At 34.1% G+C, this 15,007-nt stretch overlaps 1 pseudogene; it reads left to right on the forward strand.

Moving 5' to 3' along the window:
- Window positions 1–1,537: 1,537 nt before the first annotated feature.
- Window positions 1,538–3,309, forward strand: LOC143537747 (aldehyde oxidase GLOX pseudogene; annotated as a pseudogene).
- The last annotated feature ends 11,698 nt before the right edge of the window (window positions 3,310–15,007 follow it).

Here is a 15,007-nt window from a genome sequence, read left to right on the forward strand (position 1 = left end):
TGCATTTTACCGTGTCTATGAGCCACCAACTTGACTACATTTTCTTATTCGCGTATATTCTTTCTTGTCAATGTTTTCGATAAAAGGACAAATGAAGTATATAAGGGAGAAAACTCCATCCTACAAAGATGAAATACTAAGGGAGTTAAGTACTGTCCCAAAATTTTGAAAAAAGATTGAAAAGTGATAACAACATGAACATGTAAGTATTAAAAACAACTATGGGGATTGAACTCTTGATAATAAAAGAATATAGATAAATGTTAGCATTTACCACTTTTAACAAAAATATCTATATTAGAAAACGAAGAAATTGTAAATAAATAATTAGAAACTTAAGAGATTAAAATTTATTAACTAAACCCACTCGAACAACTTATAATTAATTTAAAATAGACGACGTCTACAAAAAAAAAATGACGCGTGCATGTTACATGCACGCATACACGCATACATGCATGTAACATGATATCCACACACTTGGATGACACAATTACTTGGTTCTGATATGTCAAGGCTGAGTTGCTAGCTAGAAGACTTAGACAGTAAGCCATCGTATTGTAATCGGTGAGTTGGACTATTTGTAACATGGTTGCTTTCGGCTGTTGTATGATGCTACAAAGTGTGCATGTACTGTTGTCACTAGGAAACCTGTGGAGGCTGTATATATGTGACATAATCACATAGTGATTCATATATATAAACTTGAAACTAGCTAACAAGGAGAATCTGTAAATAATTAATTTTGCTTTTTGCCTTATGATCACAATTTCAAATTCAGTCTTTCCTATTATTGTTTCTACGTGATTCATTATATTATACTTAAATGTGTGATGATAGGAAATTTAAGTCCTAAGAAATATATTGGAAAACATTGTCTAACTAAATCCAACAACTCATCTGACCTTAACTTTTTATTTTTCTTTCAAGCTAATATTACACTCGCTCTCTACTTCAGTAAGTAATCGACCAAAGCGTCATTTGAGCCAATACTACGACATCCCCGATCAAATCCTTATTTTACGGCTCACCAGACAAAACACTATGATTTTATAAGATTGTTTTCTTCTATATCGTTGGCTATATATAAATAAGAGGGCATAGAAAGATCGACAAATGCCAGAATACTAAGGATAGAATATGATTAAAGAGTTCATATAAAATGATACAGTGAATCCTTTTAGGTGTTTAGTATTAAAATTATATGAATATGACGGATCATGTATCTATATATTTTATTTGCATTTTAATTACACATCTTGATTATGATTTGTGGATGCAGAATGTAAACATTACCTACATATTCTGATTTAATTCCTATGGAATAATCAGAGGATATTAACTATGTATAAAAATTGAACTGAATTGACTTTGGAGAAACGTTTATTATTGTCAATGATTAAGTTGTTGAATCCAACCTAAAGACATAGAACTAAAATGTTTAAAGATAGGAATGTTTGTAAACCTCAAAAAGCCTTTTATTTACGGTACTTGGAACTATATATTGAGCTCGTTGACTTTGGTAATTTTGTAGCACATGAACTAGTATTTAAAGCAATCCCAACCCATTCAGCATACACAATAACCAAACAAAAAAAAACATATACTACCTGAATCATGGCCTTCTCCACAACTCTCCTTTATCATCATCTTCTCATTCTAGTTATTCTACTCTTACATGCCCCACTGTGTCCTGCGGCCGGTGGATCATGGTCTGTCCTCCTCCCAAGCATAGGCATCTCAGCCATGCACATGCAACTACTTCCTAACGATCGTGTTGTCATGTATGATCGTACTGACTTCGGAACCTCCAACATCTCTCTTCCAAATGGCAAGTGCCGCCCTAACTCCACCGACTGCTCTGCCCACTCTGTTGAGTATGATGTTGCTTCCAATACCATACGTCCACTCATGGTGCTCACAAATGTTTGGTGTTCTTCAGGAACATTAATGCCAGACGGAAGCTTAGTCCAAACTGGAGGATGGGCTGACGGTTATCGTAGAGTTAGAATATATAAGTCGTGTGCCACATGTGACTGGAAAGAGATACCAAATGGGTTGAACCAACAACGGTGGTATGCGACCAACCACTTATTACCTGATGGACGGCAAATTATCATTGGCGGTCGTCAGGCATTTAACTATGAATTTTATCCTAAGATGTCCGCCACAGAGAACTCACCTAGCTTTCCATTTTTGGTTCAGACGAATGACCCAAATGCTGAGAATAACTTATACCCATTTGTATTTCTCTATCCCGATGGAAATTTGTTCGTTTTTGCCAATAACCGTGCCATTTTGTTGAACTACGTTAAAAACCAAGTTGTGAAGACCTACCCGACAATGCCTGGTGGACAACCAAGGAACTACCCGAGCACTGGCTCTGCGGTGCTACTTCCTTTGCGTTTAAAAAGAGGAATTGTAGATACCGTTGAAGTATTGGTTTGTGGGGGCGCGCCTAAAGGAGCATTCGCCAATGCGAATAAAGGAACATTTGACAAAGCTCTAGATACTTGTGGGCGGATTAAAATATCTGACCCGAATCCTCAATGGGTCATGGAGACAATGCCTTTGGCTCGAGTCATGGGTGACATGTTGTTGCTTCCTAACGGACATGTTTTGATCATCAGCGGCGCATCAGCTGGGGTTGCAGGGTGGGAGCTTGGGAGGAACCCGGTTCTTAGCCCTGTAACTTATAGACCCGATAACCAAATTGGGTCTCGATTTGAGGTGCAAAATCCAAGCACCAAACCAAGAGTGTACCATTCCACAGCCGTTTTATTGCGAGATGGTCGGGTTCTTGTGGGTGGAAGCAACCCCCACGACAAGTACGAGTTCACAAACGTGCTTTATCCAACCGAACTAAGCTTGGAGGCGTTTTCTCCCTCGTATTTGGATTCAAGCTCTTCTCCTTCACGTCCCAAGATAATATTACCCAAGACTAAAACTAAGTTACGCTATGGAAAACGAGTTTCTATTACGTTTAAAGCATCAGGGCGCGTAGATCTGAATTTGTTCACCGTGGCATTGGTGTCCCCTTCATTTAACACACACTCATTTTCGATGAATCAACGATTGTTGGTTCTCGATAGCGGTAACTCCACCAAAGCTCTCGGAAAATCTACTTACAAAGTAAGTGTGACAACACCTCCATCGGGTAACCATGCACCGTCTAGTAATTATCTACTATTTGTGGTTCACAAAGAAATTCCAAGCCCAGGCATTTGGGTCCGAATGCAGCGATGAATTCCAAACCATTATTGGTTTTGATTGTTGTTTATGGCTTCTTTCTTTTATTTTCAAATGTTATAACTTGATAAATTAATTGTGGATTCAACCTAATATGTTACGATTCAATTGATGTGTTGAATGCATTCCTATGATGCAACAAACAGTGTTTAACTGTTTATCAACTCAGTAAAAAATTAATATTTTGTTCTTTCTAGGTATGTATTTGGACTGTTATTTTTGTTAGCTCCCTGCACGTTTATTACACGTAGTTCAGTGAGTTCACATATTAATAATTAAAGAAAAAGTGATATGTATGTATCACATTATTAATTTAATCTATGTTGCTCATCTAATGATCCATAATGTCAACCCTTGGTAGTTGACGCAAACTAATAGTCTAATACAAATGAACGTTCTATCCTTAAATCTTTGTGGGGCTAGTTGATGATTTTTTTTTAAATTAATACCATTTTTTTAAATACAGTAAAACCAGGTTTTTAGAGAAATGGTTCTGTTAGTATAGTTAAGGTGGAAGCATTGGTTTGTGGCCGCCGGGGGGGGGGGGGGGGGTGCACCAAAAGGAGAATCCGTGAATGCAAATAAGGGGATGTTTGATGGTGAATTAGATACGTGGACGGATCAAAATATCTTACCCTAACCACAATGGTTCATGGAGATCATGTTTGCCTTTGGCTCGCGTCATGGGTAATATGTTGCTTCTACCCGGCCAATGGTCATGTTTTGATCATCAATGGAACACCAGCAGGTGTTGTCAGGTGGGAACTTGGCCGGACCCAATTCTAAGCTCAGTAGCATAACTACCTAGTAACCAAGTTGGGTCTCGATTCGAGGTGCAAAATCCAAGCATTATACGATAAAAGAAACAAGTAATTACTCACATGAACACACTCAAATTATTCTATAGAAAAATAATAAACATCCCTTCAAGCTTTTAGCACGCTTCATAAGTTAACTTAAAAACATCTTATTAATATTTTAATACATTTATCTTATTTTGCTTTGGTTCTGGCATGTACTTTCTCAGCTTGTTCTTTCTTAAAAAACATGGAAGACAAAAAAAAAAAAAAATGAAGTATGATTGGTGGTTGTTGATAGACAAGTTACAATGCATGGAATGAGAAATCAAATAATTTAATGATATATGTTTATACTTTATACGATGGCTTATAGAGGAATATTGAAAAATACACGTTGTTTTGCTGGTTCATATATAATAATTGATTTCTTAATCTTGTTCGTTGTATACATAAAATCTCGTTAATTTTGTATAATATTACTAACAAACGATTACAATTTTAAAACAATTGTCCGAAACGTCATTCACAACTAAATTGCCAATAACTCCCAAATAAGCATGATCATATAGTTGATTCTCTTTATGCGAGACATGCACCGTCTAATCGGCTGATCATCTACATTTCATCATTGAGAGGAAACTCATCATATATGAGAAAACGCTATGGCTTAACCTAAACCTCCTGCTGTTTGCATCTCATTATAATATTATATCAGTTTTTAGCTAATATTTTAAGATGAATGCCTATGAGGTACATATCATCTTGCTAACTTAATTGTGGGTCAAGAATGTTAACATCACCAAACAAATTCTGATATTATTCTTGTAGAATTAAGAATATGCAGATGATATTAACAATATAAATGATACCTCAAATTGACTTTGTATTAATCATTCTCCAACATCAATAATTAGGTTGACATCTTATTTAAATGCTACTCACCTATAAAAACATAGAATAGAAACAAACCTGTTTGAATAACTTTTTCTATAGAACTAGAATCTATAATAAACACTAGTTTAAATTTTTAGCACGAATCATAATTAAACTAATAATCATCTTAAAATAATATCTAATTAGAAAACAATACGCCCAATAAATATTTCTTTCTATATATCTTTTTTTTCTTTGATTCTCCGTTCCATCTTTGTATTTTCTCAATTTGTGGTTTCTTCAAAAACATAGAAGACAAAGAAAAGAAATTGGAGTATGATCGGTGGTTGTTGATAGACAAGGTACAAAGTGTGGAATGAGAAATCTAATAGTTTAATGATAGTGTTTATACGATCGAATTTGATTAATTGCAATTAGAACTACATCTAATCATTGGCTTGAGGAACTCAAGTCCCAACCAATAAATTCAACAATAATAATACATGCACGTTGCTTTGTTGGAGTTTTTTCCCAAACCAGTGTTGATGGGAAAAATAATTACCAAAATGGTGTTCATGAAATAATATTTACCATAATAGTGTTATTTAAAGTATTTTTTGTTTCTCACTCTAAATCTTATTGGGTAAAGGTAAGATAGGACCATAACATGTATCTATTGTTATAATTTTAAAATAATAACATTAACTTATATTCAAAATACATAATTTTTTTTATATATTTAGTTTAATTCTTATTATTAATTTTAAAGAAACCGTAGAATAGTGTATATAATTAATTACACTCGATTTATCTATCTAATTTTCCAATCACACAATTGGTTCTAAATTTGAGTCATTTATCTTTTCATTTCATTCGAATAATCAGTCTCGTGGGATGCCCCATTTTTCTCAAGTTCACAAATTATTTCTTCTGTTAATTTGAGATATAATTCTTTGGATGGTTGCTTAATATTTTAGTTGCATTCACTGGACATTTTGGAAAAGAAAATGATGGTTTACACTAAATTCATTTTAATTTTGATACAGTTAACAAAAGTTGGTTAGAACTTCGTTTATATTATTTTTGAGCATTTTGAAAGTGTAAAATAAATCTTTTCAATGATTTAATTTAAACAGGTTTGACTTTGGTTTGATTTTTTAGTTGGATCGGTTAATCGGTTTTTTCACCAACCTCTAGTTCCATGTGATTTACAACCTAAATAATGAAAGTGTTAGAATTGAAAGCGATAAGATAAAATGAAAATGAAATATAATAAAACAAATAACTAACTTCATTTATATTAATTAAATGAGAAGTGCTAAACACATTAAAATTAATTTTTAATTTATACCGTGTATAAAATTTGAAAGGTAAATTGAGCGCATTTATATATTCTATAGCATGTATACTGTTTTAGCTTTTTAGGATTTATTTAAAAAGAGGAATATAAATTTTAAAAATGGAGAAATGTATATATTTGTTTATAAAAAAATATTTTAGATTTAAGTTAATTTTATTTTTCTTTAAAATAAAAAGTAAAGAGGGATCTTGATCTTGTGTTAGTTTTACCCAATAATATTTGGAGTGAGAAATACAAAAATCTTTAATAACATTATTTAGATAAATATTTTTCAATGAACACTATTTTAGTAAATAATTTTCCTACCAATACTCTTTCAGGAAAAAAATCTGCTTTGTTGGTTCATACATAAAAATTGCTTTGTTAATCTTATTCAGTGTATACATAAAATTTCATTTTCTATAATATTACAAACAAACGATTTGAAATTTAATATAATTGTGCCAACCGTCAAACACAACTAACTACCAATAACTCCCAAGTAAGCATGGTCATAAAGTTGATTCCCTGGACATGCATCTGGAAGATTATATATGCTCTTTTTGTTAGTTAATATTTTAAGATGTATGCCTAAAAGATATTTAAATAGAAAAAAGAATTAACTAAAATAAGCATAGCATTTTAAAAGAATACACTATGTAATTTTATACATTTTTTAAATAATTAAAATTAGTAGGCCAAGGTTCATCATTTCTCCTTCGTGACACATAAAACATACAAATGTGTTATAGATTGACATGAGATATAAAATAATTAAACAAGTCGTATTCATATTTAACAGTTGGGTTAACCATGTCGTCTTTGACTTATTAAATACTATAATACATGTTTAATTGCCATGCTTAGGTCGAATCAACCTAAGTCGTGATCTTTATAGGAACTTTAGAAGTTGGAGGTTTGAGAATAACATAACATGAAGCATAACTTCAACAAAAACAAGCTCCATTTTCGGTTATTCATCTTAAACTTCTGCCAGTTAACACCACTAATTTAACACAAATAGAACCATCATTTCTCTAAAATAAATATAGAGTATGTTTGGCAAAATTAGCTCATGGTTGGAAGATGGTAGCGGGTAGCTGTAGTTGATTAAATCGAATCTGAAATCTGAAGGTTATTTTATGACTTAACTACAAAGAGGCGGACTTTTAATTATAGAGACTATAAGGTCACCGTGGCCTAGTCGTCGAGCTGAAGTCAGGGCCTAAAAGATCGAATGAAACAGTACATAGAAAAGTGAAATCCAATATATTTAAGTGTTTGGCAGAGTAGCTACAGCTTTTAATAAAATATATAAAATGATCGAAATAGGCATAACTAAAGATACATAATACTAAATGCATATATTTTGGAAGGTTATTCAAGTAATTTTTAAATACTAAAAACTTGTAGTTTTTTTAAACGTTACTAGTATGAGTTTTCTAACATGGAGCATTTTCTTTTAACTTAAAAGCTTCAAAGTCTTTCAACCAAACAAAGTTTTTTTTATTAAGTATGAGTTTTTTCATAAAAATCTTGAAGATAAAAGGTACTAAAATCTCCTAAAAACTTCCTATCAACTATTAGTATACCCATAATTGCATTTAATGAAGTACATATCATATTATGGGCCAAGAATGTTAACATCACCTAACAAATTCTGATATTGTTCTTGTAGATGATATTAACAATATAGATTAATGATATTATGATACTGAAATTGACTTTATATTAATCATTCTCCGACGTCAATTATTAAGTTGACCAATCCAACATCCACCCCTATTTTATTGTTACTCACCTATAAAAACATAGAATAGAAACAAACCTGTTTGAATAACTTTTTCTATAGAACTAGAATCTATATTAAACTCGTTGACTTTTGTAATTTTTAAGCACATTAACTAGTATTTAAAGCAATCTCCACAAATCACATTCAGCACACAAAATAACCTGACCAATAATCCACATGATAAATATGAATTCACAAACGTCCTTAACCCGACTGAACTCAGTTTAGAGACATTCTCTCCTTCTTACTTGGATTCAAACTCTTCTGGATTACGCCCCAAGATAATATTACCAGTAACAAACAGTAACATTAAATATGGCAAACAACTGGTTATTGTGTTTACTGTTATGGGAGATGTGGATCTTAGCTCTGTCTCGGTGACAATGGTGGCCCCTTCGTTTAACACACATTCGTTATCAATGAATCAAAGACTGTTGGTACTCGATGGTGGCGTCGCTTCTAAGATTATTGGGAGGTCAAGATACCAAGTTGTTGTGAGGGCTCCGCCATCTGGAAACGTTGCTCCGGCGGGAAATTATCTTCTGTTTGGAATTCATAAAGAGATCCCAAGTCCGGGCATTTGGGTTCGAATGCAGTGAAAGAAACTAAGAAAGTTCATGGCAATACCATTATTTTTATGTGATCGTATTCTTCTATTGTACACTCATTTATTTAAGAGGTTTCAATGTAATACGCAAAGATAATGTTAGTTTGATTAAATGAATAGATTTTTCCTTTTCAACATTTACGACTTCTTATATTTTATAATCACTAAGTATAAATCTACTTATACTATTAAAACAATAGAGTTTGTGTCAACATGGCCTCTTCCTATTAATCTATTCTTTATCTTTTCATTTACATCTACCACTTCTTTATTTTTCATCTTAATAAAATAATTTTAAAATAAAAAAAAACCTAAAAAATAAGAAAAAATCATAACTCAAAATATAAATAAAAAACGAGAAATTTTTTTAAAAAAAATGTTTTCCTAGCCATTCCCATTTAAAAAAAACAACGAAAGGACACAATAACGAAAATAAACATAAAACACAATTATAAATAAAAAAATACAATAAATCACAAAATATAATATAATGTCAAACAAAATATTGAGTAATATAATAAAATATAAAGGAAAAAACACAATGTCATGAAAAAAGACACAATCAATGATGAAAATAAACAAAAAACACAATAATAAATAAAAAGACATGGTGATCATTTTTTCTTCAACATTGTGACTTTTTTTTAGAACGAGGAAGACGATAGAAACAGTTTTGTGTTTTTAATTTTTTCGTTTTATATTAAATTTTGAGTTATAATTTTTTTATTATTTTTTTGTAGCTACAAATCATCCTCATTTTGTCCCCCTTTTTAGACTAATATGACCCTAAGACCACTCGCTATAGGGCGCGGCGGTGGTTAATGGCGGGCGTCCTTGGGCGCTGAATGTCACACCCCCATCTAAGGCTTAGGAGTATGACCAACAGTTGATACCACAATTGTAAATAAATCAGAGTTACGGGTTTAAGCGGAAGTCTTATATAACCTGTGGATTTAATATAGAATATTTACTTAACAAAATACGGGATTATAAAATACCCGTTTAAATTATATCAAAAGCATTACTTGTTATTTACAAACCATCATTTTAATTTTTATAAGTTTATACAAAAAGATCTGAGCCATCGGATATCTTGAGCTTCTTCGTTCATCAAGCACTAACTTTGATCACCTGCAAAATGTAAATAAAATACGTCAGCAACGAATGCTGGTGAATACGCTGACGCTAAAAATATTTTCTTTTACTTTATTACCCCTCGAGACTACGCTTGCCTCGGCCCATCGTGGCTTAGGAATAACAAAGTTAAAACAACACGTTTATAAATTCGAGTCTCTACACTAAATACCTCAGCAAACACCGCAGCGTTCGACTTAGTTAAGTACCTGTATGTATACACATGGTCGGTGCTCCCCGCATAAAGCGTCCTACGACCAGGTGTGGTGCGATGTGCCCACCGCGTAATACCACATATGTAAAGATCCAGACAAGCGTATACTACAGACTAAGGGCTAGGCTTATACTTTTATTTATAACAGTTTTAGGAACACATAGTCCCTTGTAAATCATTTTCATATAACACATTTGACTTGTTTAAAAACCAGTTTGTAAAGTTTGGGGGCGTATTGTAACATCACGTAAATTTCGGGCCAAAAATGTCAAATTTCCAAAGTCAAGGGATCACTTCTGCCAATTTCCAAACTCCAGGGTCTTAAATGAAAATTTTGTCTTCTTGACCCATCGCGCTACGCGATGGATCAAGAGAGACCTCCATCGCGTATCGCGATGGAATGACTTGACACATCGTGACACGTGTGCCATGCGGCACACGGTGGCAACGCCTGCCGCCACGTGTCACCACGTGGCAGCACGTTCGCCACGTGTCGCCATGTGGACTCGGCGCCTGCCACGTGTCACACGTGGCAGGTCTACGCTGTGACTCACCAACCCTATATCGCGATACGCGATAGGTGAGCCACGGAACCCATCGCGTATCGCAATGGGGACCAAAATTTGGCTATAAATAGGCAGCCACGGGTTTGAACCATTCACACCTCAAAATCACACACATTACTCTCTCACTACTCTCTCTCTAAATCTCGTAAAGCGTGCCCTCGACCTACCTCGATAAACGTATCTCGAAACCTCGTTTTCCGTTCCTAGTATCTCGATATTCGTGCCGCATCCAGACAATATTCCAAAGAAGGTGTTGTCCCGATAATTACCTCGAAGTGCGTGCCAAGAAGTAAAGGTGTCTCGAAAAGCGTGCCAAGTGAGGAGGAGGAGTTTGAAGGAAAGAAGGGTTGATTGAGCGGCGTCGAAGTGTTGCCCAAGTGTCTAGGGTATTTCTAAGCCAAGCAAGGTAGGCATGATGCCCGACCAAAATAATAATAAAATATTATAAAGGCTTAATACCCCAAGTCGAAGTTATTCTCGATAAACAAAGATTATATAACAAAGAAAATAAAGAAAAGAATAATGAAAATAGATATAAGTATATATATATGATTTATTCTTTGTTATAAAATATATTATTTAAGTATAATGAGTATACTTAAATAATAAAGAAAAGAATACGTTTCTTAAAGAAGAAGAAACGTCGGGTTTTATGAATAAACTAAAGGTTTATGAATTACTATTAAAACTAAAGGTTTTAAAGTAAAAAGAGTTTATGGACTAAAGGTTCATCGAGATAAATAAGACTAAAGGTCTTAAGCCGGATCGTGTATCCGACTAACAAAAGTTATACTCATATTATAGGTGCGAGATAGCAAGAGAAGAACTCACAGACGGTGTTGGAAGCCGATCCTATTTGAAAGGTGAATACGCCCCACTTTATAAACTTGTTTTCAAACAAACAAACGTGTTATGTGTAAACTTTACGTGAGGCTATGTGTCTCTAAAAACATTGTAAATAAGAGTATAAACCTAGCCCTCAAGCTGTGGTATACGTTTGTCTAAATCCTTACATATGTGGTATGCGCTGGGCACATCGCACCACGCCTGGTCACGACCTCCAGCCACGATGGGCCGAACCAAAGTATGTTCGAGTGAGAATGACCTTGTGTATATTTATGGTACCTAAGTTATGTCGAGACGCTGCGGTGTCTTGCTGAGGTGACCTAGTGTAGAGACTCGAATTTATGATGATTGTTTAACTTGATTATTCCTAAGCCAAGATGGGCCGAGGCTTACGTGGTCTCGAGGGGTAATTAAGTAAAGAAAATATTTTTAGCGTCAGCATATTCACCAGCATTCGTTGCTGACGTATTTTAATAACATTTTGCAGGTAACCAAGTGTAGAGCTTGAAAGACGAAGAAGCTCAAGAATTCGATGGCTCGGATAATTTTGTGTAAATATTAAAACATGGTGGTTTTTGTAAAACTTATAAAACAAGTAAAACTAAACGAGACTTTTGTCTCGTCTTTTGTGTTGTAAATATTTATAAATATGATCCTTAGGTTTTTATAAAGTCTTCCGCATTAACCCGCTACTCTGATTTATTTAAAAATGTGGTACCAACTATGGTTCATACTCCTAGGCCTAGAATGGGGATGTGACACGTATTCACCTTTTCATTTGGGATCGGATTCAAACACCGTCCGAGGGTCTTTCCCTTGCTATCTCGCACCTACAGTACGAGTATAACCATTTGTTAGTTGGATATACAATCCGGCTTAAGACCTGTAGTCTTATTTTATAATCTTTATCTCGATGAACCTTTAGTTCAAAGTCTCTTTTACTTTAAAACCCGTAGTTTAAAAGTAATTTATAAACCTTTAGTTCATTTATAAAGCCCTACATTTCTTCTTCTCTAAGAAAAGTATTCTTTTCTTTTCTTTATTATTTAAGAATAGTTATTTATTCCTTAACTAATATTTATAACAAAGAATATATACATATATACTTACGCACATATATACATATTTATAATTATTCATAATTCTTCTTTTATTCTTTCTTTGTTATATTTTCTTTTCTTTTATCGAGTTATCGAATATAACCTCGGCTTAAGGTTTAAGCCTTTATAATATTTTATTATAATTTTATTCGGCGTTACGCTTACCTTTGTTCGGCCTATAAACCCTAACAACTCGAGCAACACTCCAACGCCACTTTGCCTTATTTATCTTCTTGATCAAACTTCTTTTCTCATCACCTTTTCCTTAGCACACCAAACGATGAACACCAAAACTTTCACCACTTGTCGGCACACCTTACGAGACTAATCACCATAGTGTCGGGTATAACAAACACCTTCTTGGTTGATATGTCGATGGAAGATGGTACGAACAAGTGAGGAAACAGTGGCACGAAAAACAAGGTAACGATCAATGGTTAGCACGAACTTCAAGGTATAAAGCTAGAGAGATGTTTTTAGAGAGAAAGATCTAGTTTTGGATGTGTGGAATTCAAGAACCCTTGGCCGCTATTTATAGGCGATTTCAGGAAGCCAGTCGCGATACGCGATGTCCTCCTGGTCACCCGTCGCGTATCGCGACGTAGCCCAGGCCAGTAACCATATAGGTCTGCAACGTGTCGCCACGTGGCAGTCAACACGTGGCGGACGACGTGCCACGCGTGGCCACGTGTCGGAACACATCGTAGACAGTGAGCTACGTGTGAACACGTGGCAAAACTTGTGCCAGAGGTGTCAGGCCACGTCATCGCGATACGCAATGACGTAGGTTCCATGACGATCGCGTATCGCCGTTGATCTTCTTCTAGAAGGTTTGACTAAGCCCTTCGCGATACGTGATGGGCTTGTCCTTTGTCCCGTCGCGTATCGCTATGGGACAGAAAATCAGAATTTTTTATTTTTAAACCCCAAGGTTTGGAAATTGGCATAATTGGTCCCTTGTCTTTGAAAAACTTGACATTTTGAACTCGAAATTTTCATGATGTTACACTGAACGCCACCAAGGGGCGCACTGTGACATTCGTCAAATTCGAGTCTCGAGTTGTATTCGTTTTGTAAACTTTTATTTCGTAAAACCGACTCAACATTTTTAGAACATTATTTAATTATTATATAATATTATTATAGATCTCGATCTTAAATAAATCAATGATTGTCATATTATAGTGTCGTTAAGAAAAAAAACCATAAAGAATTTAAAATGATTTTCATAAACTCGATATATGCTTTGAAAACATTTAATCTCTTATTAAACCTTGATTGAAACATGAGGGTTTGTTTTGAAAATATAAAATACATACATATTCATAAAACCTAACCCTAATCTCGTTCACCTAGCTCCCATCTCTTTCTCTCTAATTCCGGCCGCCACCCACCCTTTAGCCATTTTCCGGCGAGCCCGAACTTCCGGCGAGAAGCCGGCGAGCTCCGGCCACCTCCACCCTGTCTCCCCGACCACAAGCTCCGGCGACGCCACCACCATCTCGTCCCCTCTCCTTTCCCTCGTTTTCCGGCGACCGGTGACGCCATCTCCGGCTCCGGCAGCCCCAACCTCCCTCCCGGTGCTCTCCCTCTCTTCGGCCCTCTCTCTCTCAGCCGCCTCTCTCTCTCTCTCTCTCTCTCCGGCTCACTCTCTCTCTTCGGCTCTCTCTCTCTTCAGCTCTCTCTCTCTCTCAGCCGTATCTCTCTCCCTGCCTTCCTCCGACGACTCGCGAACACCTAATATGGTAACTTAACAAATTTGGGTTTAACTATGGGTTTAAATTAACAATCGTTATCTTGTTTCGGTTGATTTGTACGTTAGTTAATAAACTAGAGGTCTCGGGTTCGCGTCTCATCCTAGACCGATTTTGATATAATTTTTATACTTAATAAATTTATTGTTACTATTAGTATTAATATCAATATATAAAGATTATTATTAGTATTATTACGTATAACTTACTATTATATTTATTTATTATTAATATTATTATTATTATCATTATTATTATAAATATTAAAATTATTATTATTATCATTATTATTATAAATATTAAAATTGTTATTATTATAAATATTAAAGTTGTTTTTATTATCATCAAAAGATCACATTATTATTATCCATTAAAATCATATTGTTATTATTAATTATTAACAATAATACTATTATATTTATTTTGTGAACTCGTTTAGAAATCGAACCAACATCGTGTATGGTATCATTATTTACTATCAATATTATTTATTATTATTATTATTATTATTATTATCATTTTTATCAACAACATTTTAATTAATACTAAGATCTTTATTCTTTAACTATTATTATTATTAGTATTATACTATATTAGTATTATTATTATTATCATCTTTATCTTATATCTATATACATATATATATACATATATGTATATATAACCTATCTTTTTAGAATTATTATTATCATTACTATCATTTATCATTAATAATATTATTATAAACTTATTA

This window comes from Bidens hawaiensis, unplaced genomic scaffold, assembly GCF_021521415.1.
Source record: "Bidens hawaiensis isolate Kalapana, Puna unplaced genomic scaffold, B.hawaiensis_p1.1 tig00011343_1, whole genome shotgun sequence".
Taxonomy (NCBI): Eukaryota; Viridiplantae; Streptophyta; class Magnoliopsida; order Asterales; family Asteraceae; genus Bidens; species Bidens hawaiensis.